The following is a 14,888-nucleotide window of genomic DNA, read 5'->3' as shown; positions in this document are numbered from 1 at the left end:
ACAACCTCAGACAACCCTACAGGCTTGGGGAGGAGTGGCTAGAAAGCTACCTGATGGAAAGGGACCTTGGTGTACTGATGGACAGTCAGCTGAATATGAGCCAGAGGTGTGCCCAGGTGGCCAAGAAGACCAGTGGCATCCTGGCTTGTATCAGGAATGGTGTGGTGAGCAGGACTAGAGAGGTAAACCTGGCCCTGTACTCAGCACTGTTGAGGCCTCATCTTGAGTACTGTGTTCAGTTTTGGAAACCTCAATACGAGAAGGACACTGAGGTGCTGGAGCAGGTCCAAAGTAGGGCAACAAGGCATGTGAAGGGCTTGGAGAATATGAGGAGCAACTGGGAAGGAGGAACGGCAGCTGTTTAGTCTGGGGAAGAGGAGGCTGAGGGGAGACCTTATTGCTCTCTTCTAATACCTGAAAGGTGATAACAGCAAGAGCTGGGTTGGTCTCTTCTCATTGGTGACAGGTGACAGGGCGAGGGGAGCTCAAGTTGCACCAGGGGAGATTTAGGTTGGCTATCAGCAAAAACTTCTTTACAGAAAGGGTTGTTAAGCACTGGAATAGGCTCCGCAGGGAGGTGGTTGAGTCACCATCCCTGGATGTGTTTAAAATCCGTTTGGATGTTGTGCTCAGAGACATGATTTAGCGGAGGGTTGCTATAGTTAAGGTAGTATGGTTAGGTTGTGGTTGGACTTGATGATCTTTAAAGCCTTTTCCAACCTGAGCAATTCTGTGATTCTATAAATAGTTTCAAACTAAAAGAGAGGAAATTTAGATTGGATGTCAGGGGAAGATCTATCACTGAGGTGATGGTAAGGAATTGACACAGCTGCCCAGAGAGGTTGTGGATGTGACATCCCTGGAAGCGCTCAAGGTCAGGTTGGATGGGGCTGTGGGCAGCCTGAGGTGATGGGTGGGAGGTTTGAATTGGATGATCTTTCAGGTACCTTCCAACCCAAACCATTCTATGATTCCATAATTCTATGATTCTGTAATCACAGTTTTGTGAACAAGTGTTTTGCCTACAATTATCAGTTGTACTACACCTTGGACCTTGGATATAGCATCAAGAAAACATTCCTGTCAAAGTTATGAGTAAAGCATTGAAGTGAGTGAAAAGATTTCTAGTGCCACTTGCCATTCATGAGCAGTGTAGAGTAATGTAAGCCTCCAAAGGATGTGATCTCTGTTATTAGTATCAGTTTATTTAGTTTTGTGTTAAATTATTTGTACGGTAAATCTTTGGCAAGCTCCTTTTTGACTAAACACACACACTGGAACTTGAGGTGCAATATTTCCACAAGAAAGTAAAGCAGTGAAATGGAAAGAAAAGAGGAATGCTGAAGAAGCAAATTTGTAGTAAGAAATTTTCTTGCAAAAGTGCTCTGACAAACTCCCTAGGCAGGTGTAGCCATATCTGCCCTAGCCCATTCACAGTTTTGTCTGGGAGGCATCTTGCCCAGTGCATGAGCTCAGCGACTTGTAAAGTCACCCAGAGAATCAGGATCTGGAAATGCTGTGGTGTAAGGGATAAAATACAACGTAGCAAAACAATCAGAGCCATTGCAAAATCGATGCATTCTTATGGTGCAGTATTATGTGTGTTAGTTAAAACATCACCTTTTTACAAGGAAAAGAGTGAGCAATGAAGATGGGTTCAACAACTGAAAGATAGTCCATCATCCTCTCCCACTGGGCTAAATATTAATCACAACCCATTGCATATTTATGGATGTCAGGCATGGAATAGTGTTTGCAATTGAAGTAATAACAGCAGCACCTAACTGACTAACCAACAACCACATTGTGTGAGCAAGGGCTGCTATTTACACCTAGTATCCCAGCTCAGTTTATCTCATGGTTCTCTAGCTCAAAGGTCTGGACTCTTAATTATAGGCACTTCTACAAGTAAGTGTATTTAAAAATAATAATCAATAATGTATTCACTTTATGAATGAATAAGCATTAACAGGGAAACTGCCCTTGTGTTCAATCCAGCTTGATTAATGGATGGCTCAATTATAGATAGACAAGCCTCACAGCTTACGAAGCCATCTACTCTGACTTCTTGTACTGCACATGCCATTGAATTCCTTGAATTAATTCCTGCTCAAAGTAGACCAAAACTTGTAGGAAACACCAGTCTTGATTTTGAAGATGCATGTTGTATTATTATATAATACATGTTTTTTTCTGAAACACATTTGCCTTACTTCTGCAAATGTGCCCAGTTTCCTTTTCAGCTGATGAATCTTATAATAACATTGAAAACTATTTTGAAAAGTTCTCAGTGTTTTCTCTCTACTTTAATATTTGTAACCACTGGTAAAATGAAAGGATCCAGTACCTGGTTCTGAAATTATAGCATTATGCTCTCAACTAATGAAATCCTGGTCACACTGAAATCAAATTCCCACATCCTTGAATAAAATCAGGGTTTAATTTCTGTTTCAAATAACATCATGTCCAAATAAAAGAGGTCTAAATGTTCATACACAGATTACTTCTATACCATACCTTGTTCTAAATCATAGACTTCTCTAAAATCAGTGGGTTCACTGATTGGAAGCTTGTGAGGAGATTTCTTTCTGGGAGAACCAGCTGGAATGATGGCAAATGTTATCATGCTCCTGTTCCACATTATCACCCTTGTTGAACAGCTGAAAATGTGATTACGCCTCAGGTAATGAGGAAAAATTTGAATTTTAGTCACTTTCTATTTTAATAAACAGTCATTTAGTTTTAAAAACAAAAATAATAATTTACTAAATAGGCTTTACTCCACTCTGAAAAAGATAGCTTTCTAGGAGATAATGTAGGATTGAATCCACAAGAGGGACATTCACCAGCAGCCCGTAGCTCCATCCAAACCCTCCAGGAGAAATTCAACCAGCTGCCGGCACAGCTTTTAACTTACTTTGGAGGTTTTCAAGAAATAAAACTAGTTTGATAAGTTATTAATGGAAACAGTTTTGTAACTACTTTGGTAATGTAATTTTCTATACTTATACAAAAACTTTAAATAAAACATAGTCTGCTGGCTCTAGATATTTTATTTGTGTGTGTGTTCATCAGAGAATCTGAATACAGATTTTTATGAATCCATTTGGGTGCCTAAATAAACACCGTGCATTATAAAGCACGGAGTTGTTAATCAGTTTATGAAGATTCTCATGGCTTTCTTCACATTAACTGCGCATGCAACTGCAGAATAAAGAGCCAATAGAGCAAGATTTAATTAGCCAAAAGACGACTGGAGTGCTCTCAGTTCCCACTGCCACTACAGCACTCAGGGAGGATCCTGCACCCTGGTAGGACTGGGTGATGAAATGATGCATTACTAAATAATACCTCACATCTGCAGAGACTTAAACTCCTTACCCCCTCCACCTTTTTTTAGCTTACATTTCGTGTGCTTTAAATATGAAAGATGACAGCTCACAAAAGGATACGAAGTAGGGTATGGGTTTAAGAAAGTCAAGAACAAAGTGTCGTATCTGGTCTTTGAATTTCTTAAAATTAAGGAGTCTTTAGAAGCAGAGCTGTTCACCTTCACTCACAACCTTGGAACTGCTCTATGGAAAACTGTGAGCATTTGATAGGCAAAGATCTATTCCCATTAGTCACTTTTAGTTAGATTTAACATTTAGTCTTCCAGAAATGGGACTGCTTACCCGCAAATGGCATTCTCCAGGACGTTCTGCCCACTTCTGTGCTGAAAGCTGTCTTTTCGCGTTATGTGTCATCACAGGCTTTAGCCAGAGAGGTTTTGAACTTGGGAACAGAACAGGGAGTCTATGCTGCAGACGCAGGGCCCCCAGCAAACTGCGGGGTGAGTGCAGAGCAAACACTGAAATCAGCTGCGGGGCTGGTGCAAGGAATAGCATAGGCCATCAGCTTATGGGGAGAAAAAGGACAAAGGAAAATGCACACTATTCTATATTTAATGCAATTGTTTCCAGAGAGATCTGGTTTACTAACCTTGTCTTTATTTTCTTCCCTGAAACCCGCTGGTACTCTCAGCCAGCTAGTCCAGGTTCTGACAGCAGTTGGGGCAGCTAAAACCTGTCCCATGTTGCTGGCTGAGCAATAAAATCAGCCTCAGCTGCTTTAGTAGGCTTTATGGCTCACTCCAAACTCTGTCCTGCTGCAGGTAGGCAGCTACTCCTCGACTCTTGGCAATTTAAGGGTGGTTTGGGGTCAGGGAACTGCACCTTTTCAGTAGGTGAGTACAGGTCTGTATTATTCTTTGCAAAGCAGAGATTTAAGTGTGAAGGTAAAAACTCAGCAGGAGCTGGGAAGCGCTGCCTTTCAATAAAGGAAAAGTGCAGTTAATCACTTTTATGAAATAACCTACAAGGTGGGAGATCAGAGGTGAAAGTGAGCTCATGTTTGGTAGGACTGCTAGCATGGCATATCACTGGTGTGGCTTCCTGCTCTCGAGGGGCCTGAGTGTGACATTGGAAACCTGTCCTGCTGTTGTATCCCACTTCTGTGCCATGGTAAGTTGACAAATTCACAGAATTGACATTGCTCAATACTGATGCACAGACATAATATCCTAGATATGCCCTGGCTCTGCTGGCAGTCAGTCCTAAAGAAAAAAGGGCTGGTGGAAGTGGATGAGCAGGGGAACCCCTTAGAAGTGTCCACATCTTCCCTTTAGAGACATTTATGTTAGTGAAAGAGCCAGTGGTCTAGAAAGTGTTACTTCAGTTTTTTTTTTATCATGAAGGGAAAAAACTCTTCTCAAATCTCCTGCAACTTTATAAATATTAATATGCCTATTGCAAGTCAATACTTTACAGAGGAGGGCACGGACCTAGGAGAAGTAAAGATTCAAGTATAGGATTTTGCCTGGGTTAAGTATATTTCAATTCACTCATTTGAAGTTTACAAGCATTTTCAGTATGTCATTAGAGAAAGCCGGTACACAAATTTCCAAAGACAAAAAGTGACAGCAGCACAAATGTGGTTTAGGGAACATATCATGCTGACAGAACTGGATGACTGTGGGGAACAGGCAAGGGCAGTTGTTAGGTGTGAATGTGACACTCAACACTCAGATGCTTGCAGTTCACAATTTGCTTTTATCAGAATCAGCAACCTCACAACTGCCATTGTGCGTTAACTCCAGCCTGCCCCTGGCAGACCTGCATTAACCTTTGCTTATGGAGCCACGGCAGGACTCAAGCAAATAAAAAAATATATCATGTCAGATTCTCCACTGGTGTAAATCAGCTTCTTGCTGCTGACTTTGAAGGAGTGACACCTGCTCTCTCAAGCTGAGGATCTTACCCCAAGCATCATTAAGTTGTCACATTCTTCCCCCTGTCTCCTTTTGCCGTCTAACCGCAACTTTCCTGTGTTGAAGACTGAAATAGGGTCTTTGATCCTCTGATAATTCCTTGAGACTCCCTCTGTCCCCAAGATAATTGGCCAAGACATTTCCTGAGTTATTCGGGGTCATCGTATCTGCCCTTTCACTTGGAGAGAGATTACAGGCAAGGGAAAAGTCTTGGAGCCTTTACAGATGCAGATACCCTACACAAGAGCTGCCATGCGCAGTAGGTCAGGCTCCCCTCCTTACATGAGGGATATCCCGTCACTTAACCTGTCCTGTGACTGATGTGCTAGCAGAAGCCCTTTGGAGAGCCCTGGGACCTCATACAGAGCAACTTACTGCTTTTGTCCCAACTTATTGGGTGTGCTGGAAAAGCAGAGAGAACAAGCTGCTTTTCTACTTACACCAAGATATTTACACAGCTTGATCAAGATATCTCTCAGTATTCACAAAAGCACTCATGACAAGGCATTTTCTTCAGTTCTACATGTTTTCCAAATCTCTGATTATTTTTTTTCCAACTTCATTAAAACATATGATCACTGAAAAGTGCAGTGTTTCAGTAATCACACCAATGCAATGTAAGCATATAACATCACTTCCATATACGCATTACTTTTATATTTAAATGTCCAAAGATTGCATTCACAGTACAATCAGCAGAGATTTATATTTACCTCAACAACAGAAAGTTCAAGGTGCCAGACCTAAGACTGACTCTTCTGCAGTTTTCTTAAAGATGTTTTTATTCAACAGTAGCTTCCCAAGGATAAGACTTTTCTGAGATTTGCTGCTTAACAAGAACACCGATCCACTAGCAGATATTTCACTAGGACTGCACGAGATGTGATTTTTTTAAAAAATCAGATTGTTTTTTCAAAATTAAATCAAATGCTTTACAAATGTCTCACTATATTGCACTGAAGCAATTACCTTTTCAGCCAAATTTGTAATCTAATCAGGTTTGTCTGACAAGACCTATTTTCCATAAAGCCGTGCTGACTGGCATTAATTACTTCCTGTCCTTTCATTCTTTATCAGTTAAATCCCATATTCTATTATTCCCTCCTCACTTCCCCTCTGGTTTGATGTTAGGTTAGCTGGCATTTATTTACCAAGGTCATCATGTTCGTCCTTGCTGAATACTGGCGAAACATCAGTCTTCTTCCACTCTTCTGGAATTTCCATACTATTTCAAGACCCATTAAAAATTAACGCATGGAAGCAAGAATCTCCTTCACCAACTATTTGAGACTCCTCAGGTGCAAGTTATCTGGGCCTGATGAATTACAGGTTTTTATCACAAATAGATGTTTAACATCCTATTTGGTTACTAATGGACTGAAAAAGGCTTCAGCTGCTTGATATGATACTGCTGTCATCCTACTTTCTTCAAACAGAAGATGGACGTGTTTATTGAATATGGCTTTCTTCATTATTAATGATTTTACCTCCTTCATCTAGTAACTGGCTGACTTCATTCCTTGGTACTTCCTCTGTGTATAATGCATTCCAAATACTCTGTGTATGTGTGTCCTTTTTCCGTCCTGTTGGGTATGCAGATATCTTAAGATTCAATTTTGTATTTGGCACAATTCTCCTCTTTCTTCCCTTTTCTGCAAGCTGCTGTTCTAATCTCTGCCTCTCACAAAATGAAGTAATGCCTTGGAGGAGAGAGAAGGGAAGGAAAGAGTTTGTCCTTCTGCCATCTTCAAATGTCTTTACTTTTAGTTAATATTATTCTTACCTTCTTATTGTCTTCAGTTTAACTTCATGACTGATTTGACTGTGCCTAATGTTCTAAATGGCCTTGAGTGGATCATTTCTGCAAATTGAAGAGTCTTTAAAAACAGATAATACCAGTTTCCTCTTACTCCCCTTTCTGCTGTTCTCTGTTGACCAAAGGGCCCATCTTCTGGGAGGCTAATTCATGTCCATTCATGCAGTTAGTGTCAACTTCCCTTTCTTGTCTGTCAACTTCCCTTTCCTTCTACAATCACTTTTCTACATGGAGGAAAGCAGCAAAATGAACATACTTTTACAAAGTGCTTCCATCCATCGTCAGATGCTAGGCACTTTTATTTCTTGGAAGACTAAATCTGGTCTGTAAATTACCCCATTCTGAGAGGTATTACACCAATGATGTGGGGGGATCAGCCTCTTCTGGTGGAGGTTGGCCTTTTCTTCCAGGTAACTAGTGATAGGAGTGGTAAGGGCCTTAGCTTGTGCCAGGAAGGGTTTTCTTCTCAGAAAGAGTGGTGAGGCACTGGCACAGGCTGCCTGTGGAGGTGGTGGAAGCACCATCCCTACAGGTGTTCAAGAAATGTGTAGATGTAGCACTGAGGGACATGGGTTATTGGTGTTGGACTAGATGATCTTAGTGGTCTTTTCCAACCTGAATGATTCTATAATTCTACTTTATGACAAGAGTTTGAATACCTCCAGATGTGCTTATATGGGAATACAGTGGACTCCCAGCTGTGCTTTTAGTACCAGCACAAGCCATGGGTATGGCATTTCAAAGGGAAGCCAAAGGCAGAGTGTTTCTATTACAATCAATAACCTGGGGAATTCTGATTCCTTGCAAGAATATTTTTGGTGATGGTCTTGTTTGGGATCCTTTCTGCTTAGCAGGGAAGGGAAAAAAAGTATAGTCAAAGGCTGGGAGCTATACTTTGAATGAAAGTAGGTCTGTGCCTATTTTAGGATAAGAGAAATGTAGCTACTAGGGCAGGTACTATGTTACATTTAGACTTACAGAAATAGCTATGTAAAAGAAAAGACTGCATCTCAACCACGTGTTTAAATCCTTCAAAATGTGTTTAAATGCTGCTAGCCATGTCTGCATTGCTGCTAGGAGAAGACCAGATGTAGCCCTAACCTTGAGGTGCAGGGCTTTGCTGGGCTCGCACTCCCACTGTGCGGGACTAATCCCCTTTGCAGTGTCCCCTGTGCCTTCGGGTTAGGAGACCACTCCTAGCCTGCAGGGTTTGTTCTATGTGTGGCACCTGCATTGCAGCTCCTTAGGTGCCATTTCTACAGATCAAAATGCAGAAAGCCTAGGAAGGCATATGGAGTGCTTTGACGTTGCTTGGATAGGGAATGGGGAGTAACATGATATGGTCTCATCCATGCTGCCTTGGGGATGCTTTCTGGAGCAAACTGTCTGACAAAATGCCAGGACTTTTTTGGAAGGAGGTACTTGGTGCCATCCATAGCTAAGCCAGGGAATTATGCTGTTTAACACTGTGGAGACATACACCAGGAGTATACTTTAGATGCAGAGCAACTGCATTTCAGAGAAGAGCTCACTTCTTTGCCTGTTTTCAGTATGTATTAGCTTTTAGAGCTAGGAGAATGGCAATGGCAATAATAATTATGGTGCTCAAACCAGGGGAGCTTTTACCTTCAAACAGTGGCAGGTTTGCTGACTTTTGTCACTGAGAAATCTGTGAATGCGGTGAGATAGTAAGGCTACTTGTGAATGGAATTTGACAGACTCCATATGTATGGATGGGGCATCTGGACTGCATAGAATAAATGGACTGTAGTGCCCAAACATGTAGAAAGGACCTGAAGAGTAGACATGAACGGCCAGATGGAAAAGCAGATGTTCTTTAAGACAACAGTTGAGAAAATCTCAGTATGAGACAGAGGAAACCAGACGTCTTAGCAACAAATCTGGTTAATATAACAGTTTAGTATTTGGTGCAAATATACAGTGAAAATAAAAATATATTCTTTCTATTTCTCTTAATCTGTTTCCTGAGAACAATAGATAAATATATAAAGAGCGCATAGATAAATATATAAACTGTAAATTACATCCTTGGTAATGACTGTATTAACAGCAACTCAGGATACCTTCAAACACTAGAAAACAAGAAACAGAAATCAGCATCTCCAAAGATTAATGATGATTTTCCCGCAGTCCTTGAAGAAGAGGGATGCTCGTTTGCATTTCAAGAAATACCTTAACAAATTGAAGAAATGACAAAGAAGAGACGTTGCATCAAGACTATGGAATTAACACTTGAAAATTATGTTTAGCTGGACCCGAAGTACCACTTCAGCGAACACGTTTGCAACATGGATGAGAATCAACTGCTCAAAGCGGTGTGGGAAACAGTGTTGAAGTCACAGCTCATCAGTTCCAAACACCGTCAGAGAAAATCCACAGAGGCAGAACTTTCTTAAAGGAAAGAAAGAAAATAAGTCATTTCAAAGCTGCTTCTCATGGGAGTTACATAAAAAAAAATGAAAAGTAAATACTCAAAAATATGCAGAAACTAGATGAATTGAAGCAGTCATGAAAGACTTAAGACAAGATACCATTGTAGTCTCAGGAATGAAATAAAGATTTGATAATAAAACTAAATGGATACATTATCCACATAAAAACTTTGACAGTTTGAACTTATTCCTTTATATAACATCTGATGAAATATTTCCTGAGAAAACAGATCCTTTGGATGGTATTGAATTGTGATTCATGTATTCAGAGCTCCTTCTACACCATCAAAGGTATCCTCATAAACAAAAAAAGCTCTTGAGTCAAAATTGACACAAATTAGTTGCTTGTTAAATGAAGTTAGTGTTCTCACGGAGGGTGGCTGCATCTTGCACTTTTTTTATGAGTCATTTTAAAGACAACTTGACTTCAGCTAACCTCCCTGGGGCCACTTGTCCTCAGTCCACAACAGCTGGTATGTACAGTCCTTCTGTCAAGAATCAATGATTGAAAACATTTAGCTGAAATTGGTAACTCCTCCCACGTTGTTTAATGCTTCCATCTCCTGTCTCTTCTTAAGATTTAAACTTTGCTACTCTATAAAATTCATAGGAGAGGGAAAAAGAAACAATAGACTGCAGGACCTTCACTGGTTTCTCAGTATACTTTATAGGTATTCAGGTCGCCTATTTCAATTACTGCTACAGTAAATACAAAAATTAAATATATATTAAATATATATGTATAATTTTATGAATTATCTGAAGCTATTTCTTAACCAGTGGCTCTTCAGTCACTGCAATCTGTATTGTTTGTCATGAGGCCATATGGAATTTCTTTCAGCCCACTTCATTCTGAGCAACATATTTGAAGGTAATTTCACTTTTGAATCTGTAACCATGATTAGCAGGGACTAGTGAATTTGATGCTGTTTTAACACAGTTAGTTAGGTGCCGCTGCTCCAGTACGTTTTAAATGAACTTGGCGGCCTCTGATTATTAGCTGTACAGCAGTTAGAACTATCTATCAGTGGTGAATTATCAGTTTCTGGTTATAAGAGTATGGGATCATATTAATCTTCTACTTCTGTGCTCCCTGTTGAGCCTTAGTATGGGGAACAGGAGATGCAGAGATGTGAAGAGTTCTGCTGTCTGAGCCTTTTGATGAGTTAGAAGTTGGGTAGGAGAAAATGGTGAAAAATTCGACCAGTGGGAGAGGAACAAAGAGAAGACAGTGAAAATACCTTAAAAGCTGATCAGTCAGCCCTGAAATACCTGGTGTCTTTGTGTCTACTGTCACTACAAATACTAAGTAGCTCATTCTCATCTCACTGTTTAAATTAACAGTGAAGACAACTATCACTGCAGAGGGTTACAGCCATTAATTACATCAGAATTGTGGGATTATGATGTGACAAACACTTTATAAAGACTTTTTCTTGTTTGTTTATTTGTGGTAAGAAATTGTCTTTTGCACAACTTACTCCATCTTGCAATGCTGTTTCCATCATAAATGAAGGTTCCTGTAAACATTTATGATTTGAGCCTTGCTTCAAAATTATAATAAAAAGCTCAAAAAATAATTTTTCCTCCCTTCACACTAGTGTTTCTTCCATGGGCTATTTGAAATGAGAACAGTTGCTATTTGCACTGTCTGTTTTTGGCAGTTTGCTTACTGTTTTACTTAGTTTACTAGTCCAAATAGTAACATCTTTGCCAAATGTGGCAGCACACTTAAAATGAAGGAGTGATAAGAGGTAAGCGCTGTGATGTGTATCAAAACAGTCGTTTTGCTGTATTTCAAGGAAAATGGACAGAGAGGGAAGGGATCTGTTGTAAGAGATACAGGTCTGTTAGGAAAAGCTCCATACAACATAACTGGAATAGAAACAAGGGAGTCCTACAGAAATGTAACAGGACACTGCAGAAATTAGAAATTACTCTAAAACCTATGGAGCATCACATCTTTTATATGATTTTTTGAACCATTATATAGAATTTAATAGCAGAGGTATCTGAGGTACAGGAAAAAAAAAAAAAAAAAAACTACAGAAAGCTCATCATTTTGTGTTAAGTTCTACAGGAATTTTCCATAAGGGCTGAACTGCTTCTAAGATGTATCCTGTGTGTGTTTCTTCTTTACTCCTGTGGCGAGCTGAACTTTGGTTTTAGTCTGCATCACATTCTGAGTGTGTGAGTAGGCTTTTGTGGGTAGAAAAGAAGACAGTTCTCTCATTAATCGGCAGGTTCGTGTGGAAGTCTGTGCTGTCTTAAACTTTATTGGCAGGTCACCATCCAGCTGCATGAGCCATTGTGTTTGAGTTTTAAATGGGGATGTACAATAGGCGCTGTATCTTCTGGTGTAAAATGTACACAGAAAATTGCAGATGACTTCCATCAGCAAACTGAGGTTTTGTATTATTTCAATGGATCGAGGCCCCTTTTTCAGTGCATCAGGGAGCTGGGAAAGTGTACACAAAGGACTGTATAACAGCATCCTTTTCTGACTTGGTAGAAATAAGAGAAGGACTTATTTTTTATTTTTTTTTCCAGTGAGATCCAAAGCTGGCAGATTATGTACGAAACAAACACAAGATTAGCTGTATGTTAAAATAGTGCTTTTAAAAAGCCAACCTATTCAGATATTGAAGCTCACCAGTTGTTCATACCATGAAATTGAAAACAGAGTTTGAAGAGATTTCTGCTGAAGGCAATACAACAGAGATGAGAAATGACAAAAAGGGTGCAAGCTCCTCCTGATGTAGGAAGGAGAAAAAATGTCAAAACAGTAATAAACCACAACCAGGTCAATGGATCAATCCACATGAGAAAACCAACATGCAACAGAAGGGCCTCTGAAACTTCTGAAGAACAGAAGATCGGTAGGAAAGCATTTTTATGAGAAATAAAATGTGCCTTCCTGTCAGGGAGGAAGGGAGTTGCAGGGTGCTTGAGAAATGGAAAAAAAAAAAATGCCATTAAACCCTGATATGAATAAAGATCAGGTGAGAGAGGATGTCACCCTGTGGCCTTTGGAACTGCATTTTTGCTGCCTTCTGAAATTATGTTTTCCTGAAACAAAGGAACACTATTATGGAAAAGTGGGTGCCAGGTACTTTAGGAAAATGAGACACAGTGAAGCGGATAAAAGAAACAAAGACAATAGCAATCCTGTGCAATAAAGAGAAGGCAGCTGACGCCTGAGACAAAGGTGAATATTCTGAGCCAGCAAGATGACTGAAGCAGGGGAAGGAAGGAGGGAAAGGTAATTCACAATAACATTTGAAAGACATTGGCCTGAATATTTATCAATGTCACAACAAACTTAGCTTGGCAGCCTTGTTGGCTGACTTAGTTCTTTTAGTGATTCCCCACCCTTAAGATGACAAACTGGAATGTAGTTCTAAATACAGCTCTTAGTTTAGGTTGAAAACAAGAGTGCTTAAGCCTGCATGCCAATTACTTATACACTGTCATAAAATTGTATAGGTTTTCTGTAGACATAACTGAAAGATATGCTTGGGCTAACATCCAACAAAGTGGATTCTGTCTAGGCAGGATGGTTTCTTGTACACCTAGATTGACATGCAGTTAAGAAGCCCACCACAAACCTCAAAGCATCTCGCTTGCAGAAACTCCATTCTGATTAAAATGTAAGTCGTATGCCCTCATCAATGATTTGGCTTCATCTTTAGTTTAGAAATAGCTAAAATAATTCTGAAGTGATTAATCCAACTGATTGATAATGGATACAAAAGTACTCGAGGAAATTTTCTTTCAGCTGATAGCAAAGGTTTAATTTATACTGCTTTCATGAGGGCTATTTTTGCACATATATAATGGTATTCTGAAGTGACTAGTTTCCTGAAGGTTAAGATGCAGGTGCTGTTAAGTATCTTAGAGAAGTGCTCAATCAATAAATTTCAGAGCTGTGTTCAATGCTGTATTCCAATTTCTCCAAAGTTAAAATTACAGTCCAACTCTTACCAATAGGTAAGGTCAAAGCAAATGTCACATTATAAGAAGACAAAAAAGGATCATGTCTGCTATTGGTTACACTGGTAAAAGTGGAGTTAACACCAGATGTCATGCTGCTGTAACCAAGAACTGAATTTGGCTATTTGTTTTGAATCATTTGTTATCAGTAAATGTCTGCCAAAAATAACCAACTGGTAAATATTAATTTAAACAGAAAAATTGGAAATCATTTTCACGCTGAGTTGTGACATGGGGCCACTGCATGCTGGCAGTCAGAGGATAATGACACTAAGCCAAAGAAATACCTGGAAAGCATTACTTCTGTGTGACATCCAATAAAGATGCCACACACACACCCCTACATTTTTCAGCAATTAAATATCTGCAAATGAAAGTGCTTTCTTTCCCCAATTCCCTGTCTGCAATGGCCAAAATATGGCCCAGCAGTGCTGTAATAGAAGTTTTTCAGGGTGGCCCCTCTGCACAACAGCTGTTTCACAGTCTGATAGTAGCGTCTCCAACCAGCTGCTTCAGTTTGCTCCTGGCTGTCGCTGCTATAGGTTAATAGGAACAGAGGCAAGAGAAGGGCCTAGGCCAGCATAAAGCAGAAATAACAAAATTTTCTGCCAAAAGGGAGTGTGGGATAAGAACTTTAATGGGCAAGCAAACAAAGAATCAGACTGAAGCCTGAGGCGCTTCAGTGTGTTGGCAACAGACAAGCAGTCCTGGAACAAGTGCAGCCCAGAGCTTCAATTTGAAATGACTGTGTGGCCCCCATGCCAAAAAAGTTTGGCTCTGTGTGTACATGTGTGCATGTATATCTATATCCCCACACCAAATATGTAGTTGTGATAATAATGTAGTAAATTACAGAGCCATATGATAAACTGCGTGTGCCTTTGACCACCTCACTTGCCCCCTGCCAGCTAATCCATCTCCATTTGGATTTATTCTATCATTGCAAACGAAGGCTTTGATTCTGCAAATACTTATGTGTGTGCTTAACGTACAGCACTTGAACAGTCTGGCTGTAAACAAATTCAACTGCATGTAATTCCAGCATCAGCTCTAGGTGGGATTGCAGTCATCCCTTCTACATTCAGTGACAGTGGTTTTGCCTTTTGATTTCTTTAAGCTGGTGGGATCATTGCTCTAGCACTGATGCTGACTGCTGGCTCGGTGTATGTCATAGATAAATCCGTGTTATTGCACAGGCTTCAATAGCTTTACTCCAATTTACATCAACTGAAACTTTGCACTGTTGACAAAGAGAAGTTTGTAAGGATTAATATACCCAATCTAGAAACATAGTGGAGCATCATTTTGAAATATCAAG

Source organism: Lagopus leucura, unplaced genomic scaffold (assembly GCF_019238085.1).
Source record: "Lagopus leucura isolate 7727_CA_CO unplaced genomic scaffold, USGS_WTPT01 Super-Scaffold_73, whole genome shotgun sequence".
Classification (NCBI taxonomy): domain Eukaryota; kingdom Metazoa; phylum Chordata; class Aves; order Galliformes; family Phasianidae; genus Lagopus; species Lagopus leucura.
Note: the sequence above shows the minus strand (reverse complement) of the source record.